Consider the following 20,308-nt stretch of genomic DNA (forward strand, 5'->3'; position numbering starts at 1 on the left):
GTCCTCTTCCAGGTCTGTTTCCAGTTGTTTTTCTCCAGTATCTCCAATAATCTCATGTCCTAAGATGGAATTTAGCTTGAGCTGTAGGGTCTATCACAGTCCATTTTGTGAAGAATATTTTTCTATGTAATTTCTTTCATATTCTCATATGTGTATTGGCTCTTCACATAATTTTATTTTTAATATTTATGTATTTATTTATCTTTAAATGCATCCAGTGCCCAACGTGGGGCTTGAACTTACCACCCTGAGATCAAGAGTCGCATGCTATACCGACTGAGCCAGCCAGGTGCCCCATCTCTCACATAATTTAAAAAATTAAATTGTGCTTTGACCATATATGAATTCATACTTGTTGCTCTTTTAGTATTTCAGAGACATTAAATCACTTCTGTTGGTGGGAGTATACATTAATTAAGGCTCCCCTTTTACTTTTTTCCACATAATTAGCTACCTAAGATGTAATGAACTCTGAATATTATCAATATATTGTTGATGTGCTCACTGTCAAATCTAAAATCCAATTTCCTTGGCAGATATCTAGACTTATGATAGGCATTTGGCATTTTGTGTTTTGGGCAGTGTAACTTTAAATCTACATAAACTTCTCTGCCTTTTGCCTCTGCTGTGTTCATAGATACCAGGAGGGCTTCGTGTATGGACCTCAAGCGTTGGAGGTAGCAGACTTTTCAGCAGAAGGTAAAGCAGAGTGTTGCCTTCTGGTGTCATTGTGTGTGTGTGCTGGGGTGGGTATGTGACAGGTGAGAACTCTTCACGAATGTCATCACAAATAATTTATAATAATGCATTAAATAATTCACAAAATTTAAGAACAAGTCGTATAATTTTATTCAGTATTATTAAAATCCATACCAAATAGAAAACTTTAGACAGAACTAAAGACTGAATTTCACCCTCTTCTGTTAACTAAACAGTAGGGGTGATTAAGAAAAGAGAGCATTAGCATAATGTATAGTATCTACTGTCTAGCTGTCTCAGACCTAGCTTCATGATGATTTCTTCCTGGGAAGTTGTCCAAGTCATTATTCATCTGCTGTATTCTTCCCTACTGCTCCTTTTACTGAAAGATTGCTTCACAATAGAGGCAGCCTAGTCCATGACTCATGACTAGAGGATAGACATTCTTGCTGTAGGTCCCATGTGCCAAAAATGTTAGTTTCCAATATGTTAATTACCTCTCTTTTCAGAATGTGTTAATATGCCCTTCTCTCAAGTTAGTTCTTGTTTCAGTAGAGAAACAAACACATCCCACATATTTGTAAAATATGTTTTTATAGAGACCTTCTTAATGAGTTACTTTTTAAGAAAATAATGTGACATACCTTTCCTGGGCAATGCTTCTTTAATTTTTTTTTTTTTTTAAATAGAAACATTTTTTCCCTTTTATATGCCAGGTATGATAACTACTACTTTCTGTGAACTCATAAAACCATTTATGAACTTTCTTCAGGTGACACTTATGTAGAGGGACTTTTTTTGTTGTTGTGGTGGTTGTTGTTTTTAAGATTTTATTTATTTACAGACACACACAACAAAGATTTTATTTATTTATTTGACAGAGAGAGGGAGAGATCACAAGTAGGCAGAGAGGCAGGCAGAAAGAGAGGGGGAAGCAGGCTCCCTGCTGAGCAGAGATCCTGATGTGGGGCTTGGTCCCAGGACTCTGAGATCATGACCTGAGCCGAAGGCAGAGGCTTAACCCACTGAGCTACCTGGGTGCCCATTGTTTGTTTTGTTTAACCATCTATAGCCGCTAACAAAATGTATTCTTAGACATAAAGTTCATAATGTGGCTAGTTTTTAGAGAGAAATCTGAATGGGAATCAAAGGAATGATTTCCTTATGTCTTCTGGAAGTTTTATTTGTGGGGCTGCACATTACATCTTATGTGCAGGTTGTATACCTTACGCAAAGTCAAGGTAGTATATGTATATATGTGCATATGTATATTTTAGGGTGGTACATATTCTTTAAATTTCTATTCTGTGCCCAACACAGACTCCATCTTAAAATCAACTGAGTTTAACTATTTCTTTCACTTTCCTCCTATTCAGAGAAGCTTCTTTTATTAACGGGGGTAGAGTTAATGAGAAGATAGATGAGTTTCAGACTGTATTGTGGTTAGTTGCAATTTTACCTCTTAGGCCCTCTCTCCTTTCCTTTACTATTTTCTATTTACTGGTAATAGTGGATGTAATTTCTTGAAGGCCTGTTCATGCTTCATTTTCAGACTAGTTGGCTCTACAGCCTTGTATTTGCTTAATTAACTCTTGGAGTGTGGTATATTTTCTTACCACTTGAGAATCTCAGTAGGTTATTCTAAGTACTAGTATAAAAGATATAAAGTTCTGCTTCTGTCAAGGCAGAGAAAGACTCTCCTCCCCAGGTCCTCACCCCCCAGCTTCTATGAGAGAGATGTGGTGACATGGATGGCTTTTAAAGTATTTTTTAAAAAATAATTGCCTTTATTTTTTAGGGTAGTTTTAGGCTTACAGAAAAATTGAGTGGAAAATACAGAGAGCTCTCATATATCCCCTTACTGCCTCCTCTTCCTGTTAATTAATGTCTTGCTTTAATGTGGTACATTTGTTGTAATGGATGAGCCAGTATTGTTACATCATTTTGAATTAAAATCCACACTTTACCTTACAGTTCACTCTTTTTATTGTAGATGTTCTGTGGGTTTGACAAATGTACAATCAGTGTATTCACGAATATGATATCATACAGAATAATTTTGTGGCCCTGAACATGCTCTACCCATTCATCCCTGGCTCCTTCTCTTTGAGCCCCTGGCAACCACTGGATCTTTTCCCATCTCTATAATTTTACCTTTTCCGGAATGGCATAGTTGTAATCACACAGCATGTAGCCTGAGATTAGCTTCTTTCATTTAGTAATAAGCATTTTAGCTTCCTCCATGCCTTTCCATGGCCTGATGCTCCTTTCTTTTTAATGCAGAGTAACATTTCATTGTCTGGATATACCATAGTCTATTTATCCATTTACCTACTGAAGGTTATCTTGATTGCTTCCAAGTTTTGGCAATGATGAATAAAGCTGCTATAAACATTCATGTGCTGATTTTTGTGTGGCTATAGTTTTCAATTCATGTGGGTAAATACCAAGGAGTGTAATTGTTGGATCATATGATAAAAGAATGTTTGGTTTTGTAAGAAACTGCCAAACTCTTCCAAAGTGGCTGTATGATTTTGCTTTGCACCAACAATAATGAGTTTTGCTATTGTTTCATATCCTTTTCAGCATTTGAGCTTCTGGATTTTAACCATTCTAATAGGTGTATAATGGTATCTCATTTTGTGTTTTAATTTGCAACTGTCTAATGACACGTGATGTTGACCATCTTTTCATATGCTTACTTGTCATCTGCATATCTTCTTCGATGAGATGTTTGTATTGATCTTTTGCCCGTTTTAAAATGGAGTTATTTCTTCTCTTATTGTTGAGTTTTTTTTTTTTTAAAGTAGGCTCCAATGCTCAATGCAGTGTTTGAACTTACCACCCTGAGATGAAGAAGACTTGAGCTGACATCAAGGGTCAGACACTTAACCAACTGAGCCACCCAGGTGCCCTGCATTGTTGAGGTTTTCTTTTTTTAAAAGATTTTTATTTATTTGACAGAGACACAGTGAGAGAGGGCACAGAAGCAGGGAGAGTGAGAGAGGGAGAAGCAGGCTTCCCGTTGAGCAGGGAGCCTGATGCAGGGCTCCATCCCAGGACCTCGGGATCATGACTCAAGCCCAGGGAGATGCTTAACGACTGAGCCGCCCAGGTGCCCCTAATTTAAACAATATTAACTTGTATGTTTTGAATATTAGTTCTTTAATAGACACTATCTTGCAAATATTTTCTCCCAATCTGTGGCTTGTCTTTTTAGTTTCATAAATGTCTTTTGCAGAGCAGAAGTTTTAAATTTTAGTCAAAAGTTATCTCCAAACTTAAAGTCATTCTAGATTTTCTCTTCCATTATCTTATAGGAGTCTTATTGATTTATAGTTTACATTTAGATCTATGTTCCATTTTGAATTAATTTTTGTGAAGGGTGCAAGGTCTGTGTCTAGATTAATTTTTTTGCATGTGGATGTCCATTAGTTCAAGCACCATATGTTGAAAGACTATTTTTTCTCTAATGCTATCCTTTGTTGCTTTGTCAAAGATTATTTGACTATATTTATACAGGTCTATTTTTGGGCTTTCAGTTCCATTCTGTTAATCTATATGCTTATTCTTTTGCCAGTGCTACCCTGTCTGTTTTTTTTTTTTTTTTAAAGATTTTATTTATTTATTTATTTGACAGAGAGAGAGAGATCACAAGTAGGCAGAGAGGCAGGCAGAGAGAAAAGGAAGCGGGCTCCCTGCTTAGCAGAGAGCCCGATGCGGGACTTGATCCCAGGACCCTGAGATCATGACCTGAGCCGAAGGCAGCGGCTTAACCCACTGAGCCACCCAGGTGCCCAGTGCTACCCTGTCTTGATTACTCTAACTTTTTAGTAAATCTTGAAGTTGGGTAATGTCAGTGTTCTGTACTCTTCTTCTTTAATATTATGTTGGATATTCTGAGTCCTCTGCTTTTCCATGTCAACTTAAGAAACATTTTGTCAATACCCACAAAATAATGGGGTGAGATTTTGATTGGGGTTTTGTTGAATCCATAGATAACATTGGGATAAACAGACATCTTGTCCATATTGGGTCTTCTTAGGCACCTGCATGGAATATCTATCTATCCTTTATTTAGATCTGTTTTGATTTCTCTCCTCAGTTTTCCTTGTATAGATCTTGTACATGTTTTGTTAGATTCATTCCTAATTATTTCATTTTGGGGGGGTGCTAATGTAATGTTATTGTGTTTTCAGTTTCAATTCCAACTTTTATTGCTGGTATGTAAGAAAGTGATTAACTTTTGTAAAATTAACCTTGTATCCTGCAACCTTGCTATAATCATTTATTTGTCCCAGGAGTTTCTTGTTGATTCTTTAGGATTTTCTCCAAAAGCAGCCATACCATCTGTGAACAAAGAGTTTTATGTCTTCCTTCTCAATCTGTATACTTTTAATTTCCTTATCTTACTGTATTAGCTAGGACTTCCAGTGTGATATTGAATAGGAGTGCCTTATTCCTGATCTTAGCAGGAAAACCATCTAGTTTCTCTTCATGAAGTATAAGGAATCTTGATAGATTATCCTAATCAGTAGTACAAGAGATGCAATTGACTATTCATATTAGCTCATAGGAGGATTCCTTCCCCTCAGTGAAATTTCTGTAAGATGGGACTAGGAGCACTCAGATAAGGTTAAACATCTACCGTGGCTCTCCTATAAACCTCCATTAGAAAGGGAGATAACCAATAACATCAGTCCTCTAATCAATTAATCCATAAGATACTTGATTGTTAGTTGCTAGGTATTGTGATGGCTACAAAGGTACACATGATAATGACACCTCCTCTCCGGAAACTTATTATCCATAGAGGAAAGGTTAATTTCAAATGTTATGTTTTGTTTTGGCTAATATTTGCCCAAAACTCATATTCCTGTGTTACTTCCTAAGCATTCTTTTTTGGGGGGGTGAGGGGTAGAGGGAGATGGAGAAAGATAATCCTTTTTTTTTTTTTTTAAGATTTATTTATTTTAGAGAGGGATGGGGGAAGGGCCAGAGAGTCTCAGGCAGACTCTCCTGTGAGCAGAGAGTCTGACATGGGGCTCGATTTCACGACCCTGAGATCATGACCCTGAGATCACAACCCGAGCAGAAGCCATGATTCAGACACTTAACCAACTGCACCCCACAGGTGCCCCCAGAGAGAATCTTAAGTAGGTTCCAAAGCCAGGATCTCACAACCCTGAGATTATCACCTGAACTAAAATCAAGAATCAGACACTTAACCAACTGGGTACCCTCTTCCCAAGCATTTTAACTGAAATGCCTATTCATGGACTTCTTTCATATTATTCTAAGAAAAGTTTACAATTTTGATGCAAGAACTGACAGTTATTGAGCCTATAGCTGGACACAGTGCTAGGCACTTTACATATGTGATCTCAGTTATTTTCAAAACAATTGTGTTGTGTTGTTACTATTATTCTCAATTTACAAATGCAAAAACTGATAACCTGAGGGTGTAAGTAACTTATTAATTGTGTGACTTAGTATAACAGGTGTATAATTCCATATTCCATGCTCTCTAAGTCATACATCATGGAAAAGTACCATATGAAGTGGTGAATGATGAATGCCATATGTATAATACAGAGTTGCGCTTGGTGAATGCAGGGACGAGAGCTTTGACCTTAGGCTAGAGTGTTACCAAATTTTCGGAAAGCTTGTCTAATGGATAGGAATAAGAAGTGGGAAGAGAGGGACGCCTGGGTGGCTCAGTTGGTTAAGCGGCTGCCTTCGGCTCAGGTCATGATCCCAGCGTCCTGGGATCGAGTCCCGCATAGGGCTCCTTGCTCAGCGGGGAGCCTGCTTCTCCCTCTGCCTCTCTGTCTGCCTGTACTCACTCTCTCTCTCTGACAAATAAATAAATAACATCTTTAAAAAAAAAAAAAGAATCAAAGAGTCAAATAACATTAGCTGGTTCTTCCTCATTTAAAAAAAAAAGTGGGAAGAGAGATCAGGGAGATCCATCACTATGGAAAAGACAGTCAAAAATAGGAAGTATTTTGTGATTTGACAATATAGTATAAAAATATAAGAAAAATTCCTGCTGTAGTAGCAAAATGCCATAGAACAAGTTTTGTCTTTTATTTATTTTTAAAGACTTGATTGATTGGTTGATTGATTTAGAGCACACTGATTGTGGAGCCTGCTAGGGGTTTGATCAGAATATATAACCTGAAATCAAAATGCTTAACTGTCTGAGCCACCCAGGCACCCCTGTCTTCTTTATTTTAAATGAGAATTCCTATCCTCCATTTTTCTCTTAAAATCATTTCAACTGGATTTGCTTATCAGGTTTTGAGTATGAGAGAGTAGATCACAGAACCACTGCCTCCATGTCATTGGTCCCCAGCCTTGTCTTGCAGCAAGTAGTGTGGCTAGTGCAGAGAGAGCAAAAGCCGGGGAGAAATGGAAGATCGAAGGAATCTTAAAAAAAAATATTTTCCTAAAATCAAGTATGTTTTATTTATCCCTTCCTCATATCTCATTTGGTTAAGTACCCCACAGATAGCCTTTAATATGCGAAGGCTGTGGAGTTGTAAAGAGAGGAGGTATCATTGTTTTCAGTGAATTTAGTGTTTAGTTTGGGAAGACCAGAGTAAAGGAAATAAAGAGAAACCACTTAGCAATGTTAAGCATCAAATCATGTTGTTTACAGTGTTATTACTGTAGGATCCTTTTTCTTAAATGATGCTCTTTAGGGTTCTGTCCTCTCTTCCAGTCTCAAGATTTCCTTTCCTAAATGCTTTCACATCTCTGTCTCCAGCCCATAGTCTCCCTTCTAAGCTCTTGGTTCACCCAGATGCCTTTTGGGCATCTCCATTTAGACACCACCACAGTCCTCTCAACTTCAACTTACCAAAAACATCAAATCACAAACACACACATTGCTTAAAATCCTTTTTTTCTTGGGATAAAGTCCATTTTCTTTGGGGCACCTGGTGGCTCAGTCAGTTAAGCATCCGACTGTTGGTTTCAGCTCAGGTCATGGTCTCAGAGTCCTGAGATTGAGCCCCGTGCCAGGCTCTGGGCTCAGTGGGGAGTGTACTTGGGATTCTCTCTCTCTCCTCTCCTTCTACCACCCTCCTACCCCCCAGACTCTCTCTCTCTCTCTCTCAAATAAATAAATCTTTAAACAAAAGTTCAGTCTCTTTAATGTGGCTTGCCTGTTCTGCTTGATCTGGCCGAGCCTCCTCCTCCTTCAACTTTTTCTTGCTTTCCCCTATTCTACATCAGCCTTACTGAACGTCAAGGGCGTAATACTCTTTTGTCTGCAGTACATGCTGTTGCCTTTTTCCAGAAGGGGAATAAGAAGATATGAAGCTGTAGTGATTAAAAAGCACAGACTCTGGGGGCACTGGGGGCACCGGGGGCACTTAGGTGGCTCGGTGGGTTAGGCTGGGGTCGTGATCCCGGGGTCCTGGGATTGAGCCCCATGTCGGGCTCTCTGCTTGGCGGGGAGCCTGCTTCCGCCTCTCTGCCTGTTGCTCTGCCTACTTGTGATCTCTCTCTGTCAAATAAATAAATAAAATCTTAAAAAAAAAAAAAAAGCACAGACTCTGAAGACAGACTTCCTAGATTCAGGTGAATCCTGAGTCTGCCCCTTACCTAGCTTTGTGACCTACAGTGAGTTACTTAACCTCTCTGCTTTCAGTGTCCTCATCTATATGACTGAATGGCAATAGTATCTGCTTCGCAGCATATTGTGAGGATTGAAAGAGTTAGTAGAGTGAGGCTTTTCAAGTGGTGCCTGCCTCATACTGAAGACCATATAAATATAAACATTATTATAATGCTTAGTATAAATGTGTTGTGCTATTGGATGGTATTACTTTTTATGTTTTATGATAACAAAAAAAATATGTTGTTTCCCCATAAATTACGAGTTGATGGGCTAGTTCTTACAATTGCTATTTATCTTTTTTCTTGGATGAGCAGCAGCTTTATATTCCTAACTTCTTGTCTTTTGGCTTTTTAGTGACTAAAATTTGGTCTTAGGTTGACATTCGTATGAAGTGGATCATTTGACAACATTAGGCTTACCTGGATTTTTATACAAACTAATTCAGGTAAACCTCCATGGAAACTTTTATTTTTTTTATGTTATTTTAGTTTTTAAAAAGATTTTACTTATTTATTTTATTAGAGAGAGAGAGTACATAAGTGGGAGGAGGGGCAGAGGGAGAGAGAGAATCCCAAGCAGACTCCCCACTGAATGCAGAGCCTGATGCGGGGCTCAATCTCATGACCCTGAGATGATGAGAGCTGAAACCAAGAAATCAGACACTAAGCAAACTGAGCCACCCCGGCACCCCCTCCATTGCAATTTTTAAAAGAAAATCAATTCTTTTTTTTTTTTTAAGTTTTATTTATTTATTTGATAGACATAGATCACAATTAGTCAGAGAAGCAGGCAGGGAGAGAGGAGGAAGCGGGCTTCCCACTGAGCAGAGAGCCCGATGTGGGGCTCGATCCCAGGAATCTGGGATCATGACCTGAGCCGAAGGCAGAGGCTTTAACCCACTGAGCCACCCAGGCACCCCAGAAAATCAATTCTTAATAGCTAATAATTAGCTGACTTTTTACTTTATGATTTATGTGCCAAGCTGATTAAAGTTTTGAGTAAAGTCCTTTAAAGGGTTTCACTTTTTTCTTTCAAGTGTATTTCAAAGATTGTGGATTATAATAGTTCAAATTATAATCCTTGCTTGGGATCTAGCAGGGATACTTACTATATTATTATCATTATTATTGTTATTTTTTAAGATTTTATTTATTTATTTGACAGAGAGAGACGCAGTGAGAGAAGGAACACAAACAGAGGAGTGGGAGAGAGAGAAGAAGGCTTCCCACTGATCAGGGAGCCTGATGCAGGGCTCAATCCCAGGACCCTGGGACCGTGACCTGAGCTGAAGGCAGTCACTTAACCAACTGAGCCACCCAGGCACCCTGTATACTTACTATATTTTTAAATAGATTCTCCAAAAGGAAAATCTCTTGTTTTTTTCTATTCATAATTCTATTTACTTAAACCCAACACTTCCCAGAACACTTCTGATACCAGATGTGTGATTGATTTCTGATACTGACCAGTTCTCCAACACCAGCTGAATAGTCTACAATTGAACTCAATTTCGACACTAACTGTTTGAGGTTGGTGCAGACTTCACAGACTGAGGGCTCCCATTCATTATACAGGAAAATGCCCCCAGCTTCAGACCCTCATAGAAAGTGGTGGGTTCCCAAGTCACCTACACTTCTGTCCAGCTCAACTACAAATTCGATGTTCCCGTGACACCCTCTGCCAAGTTCAGTCTTTTGCTAGAATGGCTCACAGAACTCAGGAAAAGTTTAATTACTAGATTATAGGTTTATTACAAAGGATATATTAAAGAATACAAATGAGCAGCCAGATGAAGAACAAATGGGGCTTGGTCTGTGTCTGGAAGGTCTGAAGCACCGGAGCTTCTGTCCCCATGCAGTTTTGGGGTATCCCAGCCTCTTGGCAAGTATATATATTCTTTTATTTTTTTTAAAGATTTTTGAAAATTTATTTGACAGAGATCACAGGTAGGCAGAGAGGCAGGAAGAGAGAGAGGGGGAAGTGGGCTCAATGCTGAGCAGAGGGCCCGATGCGGGGCTCCATCTCAGGACCCTGAGATCATGACCTGAGCCAAAGGCAGAGGCTTAACCCACTGAGCCACCCAGGTGTCCCAAGTATATGTATTCTTGTTCAGCCGTCTAGAGCTCTTAGAACTCTGTACTTCAGAGCTGAGGCTTCATTATGTAGGCATGATTGATTAAATTTTGACCATTGATTTTCAACCTTTAGCCCCCTTCTTGGGGATATGGGTGAGGTTGAGGGCTGGGGTGAAATTTCTCATCACCTAGTTTTCCCCCGTATCGACCAGCCATCCAGAGACTTTCTAAACATTGCCTCATTATATAAACTCAGGTTTGGTTGAAAGGGACTTGTTATGAATAACAAAAGAGTTTCTTTTACTTTTATCCTTCTGGAGCTATTCCAGGAACAAAAACCAGATATTATAATAAAAGATGCTCTTACGCTCTAAACACTTAAGAAATTACAAGGGTTTTAGGAGATGTGAGCCAGGAACCCTGGAGGAAGTCCAAAATACATATTTCTTATTCTATCACAATATCACATTTTCTATCATCACAGTAGTTAAGGTTAACCAGGAAAACATGCAAAACCTAAATTTTACCAAAAGAAGATTCCTGAGTGGTCTAGGTTTAGTAGAAGCTCAAATAGTATGGTGAAAAACTGATACATATCTAAATTTTAAGTGTTGGCTTTGAATCGTGATAGAGGCCTTCAGCTGCCCCCCTTTTGACTCAGACTTTTTAGTTGGGTTTTTCTTTCCCATTTGTCTCTTGGCTCAGGCATTGGACCTTGAGGGCAGAGCATCCCCTGATGGGAACCAAAACTACCCCCTGAACCAATAAGGACTGCCCTGAGCTTCTAAGCCCCGCCTCGTGATTGAGCCCATGACCGCCATCCATATGACCTTCACTGCCTGCCTGCACGTGCGCACCCACCTTTGCCCCATATTTTCTTTATATAAACCTGGAAGTAGTTTCAGTTCTTTGGAGACGGTCTTTGAGAGGCTAGTCCACAGTCTTCTTGCTCTTGGCCTTCCTTTTCTTATTTCGCCACCGATGCCCAGCTATGTTTTAATACTTGTCTTTTAGCTTCCATGAACAACTTCCTTATTTTTCTTTTAACTTTCGAATTGCTGCCTATTAGTTATTTTTCTCCTCAGTTTTGTTTTATTGAGAAAAGTTTTGTAAAAGGAAAAAAGTTGAGGGACTCCTGGGTGGCTCAGTCGGTTAAGCGTCTGTCTTTGGCTCAGGTCATGAACCCAGGATCTTGGGATGGAGTCCTTCACAGGGCACCTTGCTCAGTGGGGAGCCTGCTTCTCCCTCTGCCTGCTATTCCCCTTGCTTGTGCTCCCTAACTCTCTCCTTCTGACAAATAAATACATGATTAAAAAAAAAAGGCAAAAAAAAAGCAAAAAACTTAAATTGTAGAATGGTGAATATCCACACTTACCCTCCACCTAGATTTCAGTTTTGTTACCATTTTTCTGTATTTCTTTATCTCTCACTCTGTATATATATATACATGTGTGTGTGTCTTTTGTTGCTGTTGAGCCATTTTAAATAAATTGCAAGTGTCGTGGCATGAGACCCCAAAATACTTGAACCTGTATATCCGGAGAGTGAAGATATTCTGCATAATCACTATAGATTATCCTCTACTTAGGAAAATTAAGTTGGATGGCTTGGTGGGTGGCTTGGGTGGCTTGGGTGGCTCGGGTGGCTCAGTCAGTTAAAGTGACTGTCTTTGGCTCAGGTTATGATCCCAGGCTCCTGGGATCGAGCCCTGCATAGGGCTTCCAGCTCCCTGGGGAGCCTGCTTCTCCCTCTCCCTGCTGCTCTCCCTACTTGTTCTCTCTTTCTCTGTATCTCTGTCAAATAAATAAATAAAATCTTTTTTTTTTTTTAAGATTTTTTTTTTTTTAAGATTTTATTTATTTATTTGACAGAGAGAAATCACAAGTAGATGGAAAGGCAGGCAGAGAGAGAGAGAGGGGGAAGCAGGCTCCCTGCCGAGCAGAGAGCCCGATGCGGGACTCGATCCCAGGACCAGGCGCCCCTTTTTTAAAGATTTTATTTATTTATTTGACAGAGAGAGATTACATGTAGGCAGAGAGGCAGGCAGAGAGAAAGAGGAGGAAGCAGGCTCCCTGCTGAGCAGAGAGCCCAATGCGGGGCTTGATCCCAGGACCCTGGGATCATGACCTGAGCTGAAGGCAGTGGCTTAACCCACTGAGCCACCCAGGCGCCCCAATAAATAAAATCTTAAAAAAAAATAAAATTAATAGAATAAAAATTAAAAGATAAAATTAACAATGATAAAATAAAATTGTCTAGTCTATAAATTAAGTTTTTACTGGTATCCCACTAATAAACCTTTTCAGCTTTTTTTTTTTTTTTTTTTAAAGTAAGCTCCATGCCCAGTATGGATCCCAATGCAGGGCTTGAACTCACAACCCTGAGATCAAGACCTGAGCTGAGATCAAGAGTCAGGTGCTTAACTGACAGAGCCACCCAGGTGCCCTACTTTTTAGTTGTTTTTATTTGAACTGCAGTCTACTAAGATTTTCATGCACATTATTGGTTATTACATGTCTTGAATAGACTACCCTCACCCCCATCTACCTTATTTATGAATCTTTTTTTCCATTCATTTTAGCAGCCAGGCCAATTTTCTTATAGAGTGTCTCACATCTCGATTTGCCTGTTAAGGGTTTGAAAATTTCTCTTTCTGTATGCTGTTGGAGGGCAGCATTAATTATAGGAGAACTTACCAACTCCAGTGGCATGGGTGCTGTGAATGGGTTATGGGTCCTATTTTTAATCCTTTAAGTTCTTTTTTTTTTTTTTTTTTAAGATTTATTTCTTAATCTTAAGAGAGAGAGAGTATGAGTGGAAGGGGTAGAGGGTGAATCTCAAGTAGACTCTGCTCTGAGCATGGAGCCCCATGCAGAGCTCAATCAGTGATCATGAGGTCATGACCTGAACTGAAACTAGGAGTTGGACGCTTAACCAACTGCGCCATGCAGGCGCCCCTAATCCTCTAAGTTCTTTGGCTATCAGTGAATTTTGGGGAAGCCTATGAGTCCCTTAACCTCTGCTGTGAGCACTGTTAGTTTATACGGGTAGGTTGGTACCATGATATGAAAGAACAGTGACTGCCATCTTCAGCCCTTTTTTCTTCTTAGCACTTTCTCTTGTGATCACATTTACTTCTATGGTTTTAACAGTTGCTGGTGTAGTGATGTTTTCTTTTCCAAATTCCATTTGTTTTATTTCCTTTGGTTCATCTTCTTCTGGCTATCTAGTAGCCCCTTCAGAATCACCAGGTCCAAAATGAAATGATTCTCCGCTTGTGAGCTGGCTCGTTGTCAGCATTCTTTATGGAGGCGGGGAGTGTAGAAGGGATAGTGTCAATGGCCTTACTTTCACTGAGAGAACACTCTGCGAGAAACCTCAGTCATCTTCAGCTGCTTCTCTGGCTGTTGAGCCCTCTCTCATACAAATACACAGATGTGCATACACATTTACGCATCAAGTATTTCTCTAATGCCTTCAGTGTGCCCATTTGGCTATGGTAGATGAGTCTATCTCTGGAATGCATCTTACATACATTCTTCCCATTCTTAACTATATTTACCCTGATTTTGGTCCTTATCAACCTTTTCCAGAGTTTTTACACTATTTCCCCAACCTCTGCTTTTAAATCTTCTAATCCATCCTGTACACTGTCTGCTTGTTGGGAGTACCCGTTCAATCATATGTTTCTCTTGCTTGAAAACTTCTGATGGTTTCCCATTCATTATACAGGAAAATGCCAACTTATTAGCATACCGTATAAGACTATGCTAATTCTACTTTGCTCTTTTTGTGTTATTTCATGTCTCATGTTCCAGCTATGTAAGTCTTCTGCTAATTTCTTGAATATAGCATAGATTTTAATCTTCAGACTTCGTCCATATATTTCTGGTGTCCATAAGACCCTGAGCCGCCTTTTTTGCTTAATGAAATCCTACTCACCTCTCAAGGTCCACTCAGATGTTCCCTTTGAACTTACATACCTGATAGTTTTCTGTCTATTCCTCCCACCAGAGCCAAAACCTTTCCATTCTTTATCTGATGTACTTTGCATATACATATGCGGTACTGCTTATCAGATTGTGTCCCTTGCTGGTGTGCCTCTCAGTGTAAAGGTTCACAAGGGAAAGGATCATCTTGCTCTTCCTATTGTTCCTAGAGCCCAACTCAAGGCCTGGCACACAGCACATGCACAAAGGAGAGTCTGGTATTACTTGTTATATTATCTTCTGTAGCAAGTAAATTTGATTTGAGATTCAAGAATTCTCCTAGGAGACAATATTTTATTTTTAAAAAATTTTTAAGGATTTTATTTGACACAGAGAGCACAAGTAGGGGGAGGGGCAGAAGGAGAGGGAGAAGCAGGCTTTTTGCAGAGTAGGGAGCCTGATGGGGGGGCTCAATCCCAGGACCCTGGGATCATGACTTGAGCTGAAGTCAGCCAGTTAACCAACTGAGCCACCCAGGCACCTGGAAGATAATATTTTATATTAACAATTTGGTTTATACAACATATTTGCTAATGATTGCTTTCTGTGTAATATAATCCTGAATTATTTGTTTTAAACTTAACACTCAGATGCCTTATGTCTTAAAGTATTACCGCAGATATAGTTGTTTTAATTGAAATAACTTCTGAGCCATACAAGTTTGCCATATAGGAGTTTTGGAAATTTTATCATTTTAGAGCCTTTGAATTAGTAAATGTTTATCTGGAATTGGAATTCTGAATGGACATAGTATAACATGAAAGACTGATTTTTAGAGAAAGAGATACATTGATCAGTTTTTAAGAAAACCCGAATAAAGGCAGTTTTCCAAACGAATGAAGGCAAAAAAAGAAACTTGTCAAATTTCCATGTTGAAAGGGAATCCTGAACTTCAATGAGGAGACCATTATTGTATTTTAGTGATGTTTAGAGAATGAGTAGATGGAACGTTTGACAGATGAAGACATTAAGAGGGTGCTAGTACTATTTGACATTTTTCATTAATAAGGGGAATACCAAATAGAGTAACTTGTGTTACAGGTTTTTAATATTTCAGAATTATTTTAAACGTCTTTTATTGTTTAAACAAAAAAATTCCTGATAATTAAAGATATTATGGTTGAATATTGATATGTAAAGATACTATGATTGATATTATGGTTGAACTGTTAATGAACGAAATGGTGTGGTATCTGGGTTTTGTTTCAAAATAATCAAGAGGAGGATAGGCTGTGGAAATAAGACTGGCCATATGTTGATGATTGTTGAAGCCATGTGACAGATACATAGGATATCACTGTCATTTATTTTTTTGTTCAGTTTTGGAAAATTTCATGATAAAAAAATTTAAAATATTATGGTATTTTATAACAAAGGAAAGAATTCTCCAGTAAAGAATCATTACTGTTAGGCTGGCTGAATACTGAGTTCATAATATTGAATAACTCAGAATGATACCAATGTAAACCTGAGTGATCTTTTTTGGTTTTTGTTTTTCCAGTTTTTTAAAATTCCATATAGTTATGTTTTCCCCTGTGGGATGCGGAAGCCTCTGAATCTGTTAAGCCTAATCATCCCATATTAAAAGAAAGGGGTAGGAAAAAAAAAAAAAAAGGGGCGCCTGGGTGGCTCAGTGGGTTAAAGCCTCTGCCTTCGGCTCAGGTCATGATCCCAGCGTCCTGGGATCGAGCCCCACATCAGGCTCTCTGCTCAGCAGGGAGCCTGCTTCCTCCTCTCTCTCTGCCTGCCTCTCTGCTTACTTGTAATCTCTGTCTGTCAAATAAATAAATAAAATCTTTAAAAAAAAAAAAAAAAGAAAGGGGTAGGATATTGATTTATGTCCACATCTTGAAAAAAAATTTGTTGGTAAGACTTGGGTTGTCGTATTGTTTGAAGGATAACTTATTGATAAAACCTAACTATAAAAACTGGTAATATTGTACCATCTTGGATACTATATCTCTGATGATTTCATTATTTGAGTTCTATTGTTAAGATTTGGATAAGGAAGTTTTACCAATTCATAGAATAGTTTGTCTTCTTAAAGGATGTGAGAGAAAGTGTTCAGAGATTGTTCTGCCTTTTGTCTTTTCTTCCTTCTCTGTCTCTCTTCCTTTTCCCCTTCTTGCCTTGAGTTTTTTTCTAGACACCAATAATGTCATCTTTGTGCTACTTCCTTTAATTTGGTAACATATATATAGGCTCAAGTCTTTTCAGTCTGAAAGTACTATAGTAGTTTCTCTCCTTTAGGGCATCTCCCTTTTGAACTTCTCAGATATTTTCATTTTTGGTTGGAGTTTTTCTTTCTGTCGAAGAGTCGTTTGTGAGCTGAAGGACCTTCTGAAATCTGCCCAAGTCTTGTTCTTCGTAGTTTGCTCCTCACCATCAGCAAGCTCAGAACCTCAAGACTTCTCCTTGATTCAGCCTCCTTGATCTTCACTATTTGTTAACTTGGTCCTGCCAACTCCTTTTATAGAATGACTGTCACAAAGGTTCCTTCTTTTCTCTAGTCTTATTGTTACCACTCTGTTACGGAGAATGTTGGACTTGGAACTGGAAGATTTCGTCTCAGCTCTGCTGCCAGCTGCTTGCCTAGCTTCTTCATCTTTAAAATGAGGAGGGCTTAACAGGGTCATTTTATACCCGTTTTGGAACTAACATTCTATTATATAAATCCGGATCCCTACTTGCTCACACTTACGTTGCTGTCACTTCCTCATTGTTTTTCACACCTCTAATCTCAGTTCTTCCTAATGAGATTAATCTTCATATGTAACTTTCATTACCTGTGGAGTAAAATCTTATATTTCCTGGTCTCCATTTATTCATGCCATCATCTCTCTGGTTAGTGGTGTTCTCTCCATCCGTCTTCAGAGTCTTCCTTTTTTTCACCTTCAGAATCAAATTGGTTACTAAATTCTGTCAGTCCTGCCTCAGAAATGTCTTTTGAATCCGTATTTATTCTCTGCTGCCCCTGTTCTAATCTAGCTCTTCATCTTCTCTTATCTGGACATTTGACGCAAACTACCAGATGTTTGGTCTGCCACCTTTCGAGTTACCAGAGTTATCTTTCTGAGCAAAGATCAGTTAACTACCTTTTCTGTTCTAAAAACCTTTTGTTCCTCACTGTTGACATACGAAGCACAAACTTTTTTGCAGGACTCACATAGTCCCTTCCCTTACTTTTTTTTTTTTTTTTTTTTTTTAAATCTGACAGAGATCACAAGTAGGCAGAGAGGGAGAGGGGGAAGCAGGCTCCCCGCTGAGCAGGGAGCCTGATGCGGGGCTCAATCCCAGGGCCTTAAGATCATGACCTGAGCCAAAGGCAGAGGCTTAACCCATTGAGCTACCTAGGCTCTCCCTTTCCCTTACTTTTCTAACCTTGTCTCTTGCTTCTTGTATCATGCCCCACCTTCCAGCCCTGCGGAACAGTAGTAGTTTCTGGAATGTGCCTCTGTTATTTTTCTCATGCTGTACTCTGTCTGCAATTCTATGACCCCTTCATCCCTTCCCTGCTTGAGGAGCTCCTCCCTTAAAGGCATCATTTATGGAGTTTACCTTCCCTGAAGCTCGGGGAGAAACATTCATCTCATCCTCTCTGCGTCTGGTATGCATACAGCCTGGGTGTGGGGACATCATATCAGAGGTATACGCATATGTTTCCCAGAATCTCTTTCTAGGTGGATTGGGAACTTCAGGGTATCTAGGGTTGTCAGTCTCTAATTTTGTTCATCCTCGGAGTTTGGATGTTGGGACGTACAATATTTACTCAGTAGTTTTTTGTTGGTTGCTGTAAAATAAAATAATAAGTCTCCTCTGTTTTCCATATAAACAGAAAAGCATTTTAACCCTATTAGTTTGAAGACTAAAATTTTTTTTTAAGATTGATTTGGGAGAGAGAGAGAGAATGAGCAGAGGGAGAGGCTGAGGGAGAGGGAGAGAGAAAGAATATTCAAGCAGACTCCCCAGTGCAGAGAGCCAGCCCCACACAGGGCTTGATCCCAGGACTCTCAGATCATAACCTGAGCCGAGATCAAGAGTCAAACACTCATTGGACTGAGCCACCCAGGCACCCCATGAAGATTACAATTTTTATCTCAGCCTTGCTTGAGCTTGAATTTCCTCATCTTATCTTGAAAGATGCTTCTAATTTTTTTTTGTCTGTCGTAGATCCTTAAGACCAAAGATGGCCCGGGGCTGATCTGGACGCTTGGTGGTAGAATTGATGGGAGTCAAAAAAGACTTAGGCCTAATGATGATGATAACAGATGGAGTTTTGGCCTACACTTGTACATACAGGCTGCCAAATGGTACTTTACCTTCCTAAAAGTGACTGGAGGCTGGTCAACAAGTTTGGACATTAGTGAAAGGCATGAGACTACCATTTCCATTAAACTGGTTCCTAATATTTTATTTAAGAAATGTTCCTGAACGTGCTTCTTTAAACTTGAGAAATTCTTTCCTGAATTACATTTAAATTCTACCACTGAGCCTGGTTTCTGTCTGGGATAAAGCTTTCATTTTAAGGCAGCATTTTCTACAACTTGTACAAATATGTGCTGCTTATATTTTCTACTATGCATAGAATTGCTTGCATCATGAGTTTTCCAGAACATAGTGTCTCAGATGGAAAGTTTAATAGAATTGCAGTGTCTTCCAAATTTATTTTTCTATTTTGTTATTACATAATGTTCTTGTTGAATAATTGTTTTTCTTTGTCACTGCTGAGAGGGAAGCCCACATGGTTTTGATATACATTACAGCCATATAGAAGAAATGTCTTTAAATTTTTTAAAAAGTACATATTAAATATACTCGTGTTTATTCTACAAAGTTACATGTTTTTGATTCTCCTGGATTTATTTAGTAACCTTTGATTATTATGAATATGCAGTTACTCTAACCATGGTGTCTAATATGCACTAAAATTTAGAAAGTAGTTCCTCTGAAGGCTTTGGAATTGCTTTGTCTGTCTTTATTGCAGTAAATAATAAAGTATTTTTATTTTATTATTTATTATTTTAAAATTAACATATAATATATTATTTGTCTCAGGGGTACAGGTTTTTATTTAGAAGTTAAAGTAATTTAGAAATAAGATCGTTTTAAGAAAGAACAAGCGGCCTCAAAAGCCAGGCTATTGTAGCAATGTAGGAAGGGCAGGTGTACCTGCTTTTCAGCCTTGTCACGTAAAAGAACAAATTGTTCCTTCGTGATACTTAATATTATGTGTGCCCGAGACACACCAGCTGTGGGGTATGAATCGTCACTACCACTTGGAGAAAGCTTCTAAGAGGGGCAGCACTCCCATAGGTTGAGAGCGACAAAGCCTCCCTGTCCCACATGCTAATCTTTGAAGTATTTGTGGTCATTGTGGGAAAGGACGCATCTGCAGTTTCCATAACTGAGGTGTTGGCATCTGACCAAAGACTGGCACTGACACAGCACCGTGGTGAAAGTGGTGAAAGTGAGTCCCGTGTGCCCTCTGGGATCTGCCACTTCTTCATATGGGAAACCTCCGACGTGCCACCTTATCCATCACTCATCATCTGACTTAATATACAAGAGAAAGGGCCATTAGATAATCTACTTTCTTTCACTCGCAATGTCAAAGCTGCAGATAAACCTTAAGTTTGCAGATCTTCGAGTATTTTGCTAATTTAGCAGATGGAAGTTATATTTAAACTTATTAAGTGAAATAATTACTGGGTTTTTTCCTAGATCCCATCCTGTAATTCAGAGTAAAGGCCTATGTATGCTTCAGTTTATTCTGCTCAAGCTTTCAAATTCCTTTGACAGCCTGGATGTGAAATTCAAAAGTCATTAATGTGATGTGTTAATTTTGCACTTTTTGACTTACTGCAAAAAAAAAAAAAAAAACCCACTTATGGTTTCCATAGCAACAATAACCTATC

General features: G+C 39.0%; 1 protein-coding gene across 4 annotated transcripts in view; it reads left to right on the forward strand.

The window, feature by feature from the left end:
* Nucleotides 1-20,308, forward strand: part of CDK19 (cyclin dependent kinase 19) — a 168,528-nt gene that overhangs the window by 41,414 nt on the left and 106,806 nt on the right. For 2 of the 4 annotated variants that reach the window (XM_032338804.1, XM_032338805.1), the window contains exon 2: nt 638-699. The exons of the other annotated variants lie outside the window; for them this stretch is intronic. The gene's annotated coding sequence lies outside the window, so the exon portion shown is untranslated. The remainder of the gene's footprint in view (nt 1-637; nt 700-20,308) is intronic. 4 annotated transcript variants of the gene reach the window in all.

The sequence above is a fragment of the Mustela erminea genome, chromosome 4 (assembly GCF_009829155.1).
Source record: "Mustela erminea isolate mMusErm1 chromosome 4, mMusErm1.Pri, whole genome shotgun sequence".
NCBI lineage: Eukaryota > Metazoa > Chordata > Mammalia > Carnivora > Mustelidae > Mustela > Mustela erminea.